Raw genomic sequence first — 7213 nt, 5'->3', positions numbered from 1 at the left:
CAGCCTATATAAGCGCAAGATCATCGCTCCGTACAGTCTGTCATTCGTCAGCCAGTCTACGCGTTTTGTTTCGCCGTCTTTCGCTTATATTTGTTAGCTTTTGTAATATAGTTGTAATTTGCAAACAGTAAAAGTATTTATTTACACCTACCTATTACACTTCGCTACATACTTATAATGCCTAGCTTACTTAACTTTTTTATACTTATAGCTTAATGATGAAATTAACTCTTTTTTGATAATTTTATTTTGTTGATAAATTGAATATTATTGAAAGTGTGGTGCAAATTAAATATTCTATATACATCATTAAAATCATCAGAAAAATCAGTTTTCTGAGAGGTTTGAAGGTGATACATTCAGTTCTTCAATTTCAATTTCAGTTATGAAGTCTGAGAATAATGATGGTTTTGATGTTAAAGGTCCTGGATATGCTGATACGGTTGAAGCTAAAATAAAAAAAATATTTTATAAGTAACTTTATTTATAGTTATTAGTATTTTTTTGACATTATAATAATTTTATTAATTTAAATAGAAATGTAAAACAACATGTTGGAGAATGATGGCTTATCTATGATTTAGCAGAAATATAATTTTACTAAATTAGTAGTTACTTAGGTACATGACATTTTGGGCTCAATTTTTTTGAATTTATACATCGCTTGACCAGTACCTAAAAAAAATTAATATTAATTAATTTAAATAAATTAGTGTATCCCCTAATAAAATGTAAGTGTTCTAAAATTCAGCTAATTATGATTTTTATAAACGAAACTTACTTTGTTCTTTGTAATAAATAATAATATAATAATAAACACAATAAAAATAATTAATTATAATAATATAAGGTACTTACTAATATTTTAGACGAATCAATACTTGATGTTTTTTTTTTTTAATTTCAGTTTTCAGTTTTTCACCGTCCAAAAATAGGTATATGGAAATCAATTATCAGTTACTTTATCATCTCCTTATCACAATGGTGAGCCGTGTACACGAAAAATATTCAGCTATGTTCAACAACACGGTAACATGGTTTATCGTGCGGTAAGAACGTATAAACATTTTGGTATACCAAACGCTTACCATGTACACCAACCAATCACAGCGAAGAATTTTTATGCACGTACACGCGTACGTGTGTAGTGGAAACCCGCCTTAAACCGTTCCGTGTGTAACCACCTTTAGACATATCTAATCAATAAACATTTTGTAAATTTTAAACATTAAATGTATCATTTAAATACATTAATAATTAAATATTTAAATATTACCTAATGTTTTAATTAATATTTAATAAAGGTTAAAAATAACTATCTATTAATATAAAGCTAATTTAACATTTCTTTGAATGTTTAAAAATGAAATATTTAAAATTCAACATTTAACTAAATCTTGTATTAGATTTCTATTTTAAAGTTTGACATTAATCATTAAATATAATATTTAAAAGTTAATGTTTAAATAACCATTATTATTTTGTTCATGTTTCAACGTTTAGGAACCTTAAGTACTAAATATCTAAATATTTTTTTTGTTGTGGCTTAATATAATCATTAATCGTAGTTTACATAAACAAAAAATATATTATAGCCAAACTTTTATATTTTTTTTCTAATTATTGAAGTTCAACTTAAATTCACAATGACAATTTCCATATTGTTCACTTTTAAATGTATACATACACTTATTTTACTTCTGCATAATATATATACAAAATATACAACAACAAAATTTATAATAAAAGCATTTTATAGGTATAATAATATTATATACATACCTATTATTAAGATGTATAATATTTTATATATATTTATAATTTATTAATATAATATATTATATACATAATGTTTATTCAGTAAACATTTTAGATAAAGAATAAAACAATAGGTCATTTCAAAGGACTTAATACATTTATTATAATATATGTTATAGCTAGTATATTATATACATTAATTAATTATTAATACAATTATAATACAGGATATAAATAAAATATATACACAATATACAATACCTAGTAATTGATATGAAACATAATATAATTATATTAAAGAACTTAATTTTAAATAAGATATAATTTTGAAACGTACATTAGGATATCTTATTTCATTTAAAGAAAATGTTTGGTATTTTTTAACCTAACTACCTCTCTGTATGCCAAATTTGAACTTTCTAGGTCATCTGGAACTGGGTTAGAATTTTGATCTATAGGTAAGTCAGTCAGTGATAAAAATGACGATTTTGGGACGTTAATATCTAAATAACGGTTTAAGGTATGTTTATGAAATTTGGAAAACATATGTATCTCGTAAGTCTCAATATATGAGCCAAATTTGACATGTTTATGTGGAATAGTTTTTGAGTTATGAGGGGGTCAAAAGTGGCTCCAAATGGTTCGTGTAATATTACACACGGTGCTGCTCGCTAGTTCTGTAGCTAGAACTTGGCTTGACACGCTACCGCGTGTCTAGATATCAACAAAAACACTTACCATTAATTTATAATATTTTTGATCTGATGCCAGTTGTTCTTCAATACAATTCAAGGTATTTATGTCATCAATTAGAAAAATACAGTTGAGATTTGCGTAATCTATATCATCTTCATGTAAATTATTGTCAGAGTTTTGTGAAAATTTGTTGTTTCTTTTAATTATCAAATCAAGTTTTTCATTTAAATTTCTGATGCCATGTTTTAAATTATTAAATTATGGGATACCATATCTTTAAATTGATCATCTGTAATCATAATATAACTTATGAATTCGATTTAATATTATTATATTACAAAATATACATAATTAGTTAAATTTATTTTTTAAATGATAATTCAATTTAAATATAAAATAATTAATCGAAAAGGTAAAATAAATTATACTGATATTTTCGTGAAATTAAAATATATCCATATAAAATTAATAAATACTAAATTAACTAATAGTTAAATTTAAAGTATTCTTTCAATTATTTTAAAAATACCTGTTAAAAACTTTGATTTTTTTGTGTTACTAAAAATCATAGTTGAAGATTTCATACCAAAAAAAAATTAAACAATTAATGACATTGCATACCCAAAATATGTAAGAATATATAATTATTAAACTTTGTTTATGCAAGTTGGCATACATGTAATTAACGTTCCCCTTGGTCGAGAATTCAGCGCTGCCCGGTCAGCTGGAGCGTCCGGCGTCCGGCAATACTGTGCGACGAAATCATAAACCTGTTTTCCGGCCGTTTTGTTGTTGCTGTTCGGTGCTCACGTAGACAAGTTCGTGTCTCGTGTGTCTTCTAGTATTTTCTTTTTATGTTAAGAAGCACGTGTTTTCATATATATTGGCTTTTCTTGCAAATCAGTATATTTTTTCACCCGAAGAAGCCTTTTAATTGTGTTTTCGGCAACCCGTTGTCGTTGCTTAACCATTCGCCAGTTCCGGTACAATCGTTTCAATCCAGCTTCGGATACGACTAGCTCCGGTTTATTCGACGTTAAGTGATACATCTTATATTTTGCCAGTTCCGGTTAATATTGAAGAGCTCCAGTTTTTCTATTCCTCTTTCCTTAAGGTACCATTCTACTATAATTATTTATTTATCATTTGTTAAGTATTATTTGTTATTAAAAAACAGCTTATCTAATTCTTATATTATTATTCGTACGATTTATCTTTTGTTTGTATTTATTTGAATATGATATTTTTATTTGTTATGATCTAAGTTGCGTTCATTTTAGATTCTGAACGAAGTGATGAATGTATTGATTTTACAATGGTGTGTGTTTTTTTTTTTTTTTTTTTTTTTTTTTTTGTGTCTGTGTACAGCATAACTAGTCGAAATAATGCTCCAATTTCAAACAATGGGGGTGGTTTCCGATGTAAAAGTGAATATCCTTGGTGCATTATAGAGGTAAAAAGTTAACATTTTCCAACAGTTTTCAAAAAAATCGAGAAAAACAAAAAAAAATGACGGAAAAACGGCAGTTTTTACGCAAAACCAGTTTTCGACCAAATCGATTTTTTTTATGGTTGTAATTCAAAAACTTATCACTGAAAATACTTGAAATTTTCACCAAATGTTAATGTCAGTAGTATCCGTATATAGTTAAATTTTCAAAAAATTTTGACTTTTTTTGAGTTATTTATAGACCACTGAAATTTTCAATTTTTTTGAGAAATTTTTTTTAAAGTGTCGATAAAAAATTTTTGGATGACCAAAAAGTTTTGAAAATTTAATACAAGGTTCTTTATGAGTTGTTTTTAATGTAGCTAAAAAAAATTAAAAATCGTTAGTCACAATTTTTTTTTATAAGCGTTTTTAGTTCAAATTTTTACGAAATCTGTCGAAAACGCGAAAATTTGCAAGTAATTTTGAAGTTGAAAAATCATAAAATTTTTTTTCTTTTATAACTAAGTTTTGAAAATTTGGTACAAGGTTCTCCATACATTTTTCTTCAAATATCTGTAAAAAAAACTCTACCGGATTCAGACAAAAAATTTTTATGAGTGTTTGAAATTTAAATTTTTACAAAAACCGCGTTAAATAACAGTTTAGCCTCAAACGATTTTTGATATTTGTTATTATTCAAAAAGTATAAGTCGTAGATACTTGAAAATTTTACCAGTTATTAAGATTCGCGTTTTCTTCACGTGAATTAAATTTCAAAATATTTTGACTTTTTTTGAGCTATTTATAGACAACTGAAATTTTCAATTTTTCTGAAAAAATATTTTTGAAGTGTCGATAAAATTTTTTTGGCCCTATCAAAATACTTGAAAATTTAATACAAAGTTCCTCATATGTTATTCTTATAGTGATTAAAAACTTATAAGAATACATAGGCACAATTTTTTTTTATTAGCATTTGAAGTTCAAATTTTAACGAAAATTCGTCAAAATTATGAATATTTGCGAAATATTTGAAGTTGAAAAATCATAAAATTTTTTGTGTTTATAACTAAGGATTAAAAATACAACACTAAGTTTTCCATAAGTTTACCTTCAAGTATCTATAGAGAAAACTCGAAGCATCATTATAGGAAAAATTTTAAGTGCGTTTGAATTTTAAATTTTAACGAAATAGCGTAACGATAACGATTTATCCTCAAACGATTTTAAATATTTGTTATTATTCAAAAAGCATAAGTCGTAGATACTTGAAAATTTTACCAGTTATTAAGATTCGCGTTTTCTTTACGTGATTTAATTTTCAAAATATTTTTTAATATAAGCTGGTTTTTTTAAACCACCTTTTTCACCAACCACTAGAAATTATATCCTAGGCTGACAAATCATCTTCGTTCAGAATCGTTTTTCGTATACAATGATAACTATCATTGGATTCAAATTTAACACTCCTATAATATATAATAATGATCCATACGGCACCTAATGTACAGCAGAGCGGTACTCACTTGCCCGCTTTTTTTTTATTTATTATATTATATATTATTTGTATCTCCCATCCCTTCCCTATCCAGAGCACGAGTCATCGCCGTTCACAAGCCAACTAAGGTAAGTACGGTGTTGGCGAAACAAACTTAGTTATTTATTTATTCAACTTACAATCTTAATAATAGTTTATATATCATAATAGATACACTAAATTAATGAAAGTGGTGGCTGCATGTGCTAAGGGGCACATGGACACTTAATACCCAAAATTTTAAATAAAAACTTAAATCAAATTAAACATCAGAAATACCTAATAATTATAACTATTATTAAAATTATTTTAATTATATAATTAAAAATTGTTATTTTAAAATAACTAGTATACTAATTGGTATCTGACTACTGGGTTGGGTATTATTGGGGGGAAATGCTATCAGATGCAAAGTTTCAAGTTAAAAATTTACAATTTTTAATAATCGTTCGTGCATAGAAGGCACAAATCAGTCGAGCCTTGATTTTTATTTATGCCAGTGTCAGTATAAGTTACATGGCGGTTGGTACCGTACACAAATGGATTGTGCTTAAATTCTATTTTTATTTTAAAACATCATGATATGGTTTCAATTTTATTGTGATATTTTTTTCCAAGTTATTATATTCAAATAAGAAAATAATAAGGCGTACTATTGAATATTTGAACACTATTTAATTTTTATTAATTGGTTATAGGATATTAGTATATTATATTAAATATATTATATTATATTATTTTTTGTTATACAATAATACATAATTATATTATCTACAGCGAATAAAATATATTATAATAGTAATGTTAAAATCATCAGAAATTAGGGAGGAGGAGGCGGTATATCCTGTGACCCCACGAGCCGCCACTGCAGATTAATGATGACTTAGTAAAAATTAAAAAAAATATAAGTATATATATATACATACTAGAACCTGAATGCATACCGTTTTCTTTCTTCTTATCCAACTGCTTCTTTACATTACCTTTAAAGATATACAATTAAAAATTTTAAATTATTAATTCAAATAATAATAAATTATAATAATCTTAGGTGTAATTACATTTTTGAGATGACATTAATATGCTTGGAGAATATACATTAAAACTTATTTTAGTTGGAGTTTTCTTAATTGGTGAAATTTCATCTGTAGTTGTTGCGTATGAAATAGCTGACAATAATACAATACAAATGTTACAAATGTTAAATGGTTAACCAAAATTATTAAAAACTATTACTTACATTTTTGTGATAATGTTTTTTTAGGTGACACAACATCTACATAGTCTTGCAGCTTAGAAGATGACATTATTGTATCTAGTGCATATTTATATTGTGAAGAAACTATTTCAAAATATATACATTTTATACAAAAAAAATGTTGTAATTACTTATAAATTAAAATTATAACTTTCATTTTTGAGATGTTGATGCTCTTTTAGGAGATTTTAAACTGTCAAAACCTTGCTTAGGAGACAATATTGTAGTATCTGATGGTTGCTGTTGGAAAGCTGTTTAGCAATAATTCAATTTGGTATTAAACAAAATATATTGTTTAATTACTAATAAATTACAAATCAAACTTGCATTTTTGAGATAATGATGCTTTTATAGGAGATTTTAGGCTATCAAAGGCTTGCTTAGGAGACAATATTTTTTTTGTAACTGATATATGTTGAGATTTTCTGACTGGAAAAAAGTTTTTTAAGGTTGATTTAACAGCAAAAATAAATAATTTATTTTCTTTATATAATCTATGCAGTTCAACCCATAAAATAGGCATTAATGAGTG

The 7213-nt window shown here is 25.7% G+C and overlaps 1 pseudogene; it reads right to left on the bottom strand.

The window, feature by feature from the left end:
• Nucleotides 1-327: 327 nt before the first annotated feature.
• Nucleotides 328-6734, bottom strand: LOC126555329 (uncharacterized; annotated as a pseudogene).
• Nucleotides 6735-7213: the final 479 nt, after the last annotated feature.

Source organism: Aphis gossypii, unplaced genomic scaffold (genome assembly GCF_020184175.1).
Source record: "Aphis gossypii isolate Hap1 unplaced genomic scaffold, ASM2018417v2 Contig00804, whole genome shotgun sequence".
NCBI classification, from domain to species: Eukaryota; Metazoa; Arthropoda; class Insecta; order Hemiptera; family Aphididae; genus Aphis; species Aphis gossypii.
Note: the sequence above shows the minus strand (reverse complement) of the source record. Positions and strands in the feature narration are given on the sequence as shown.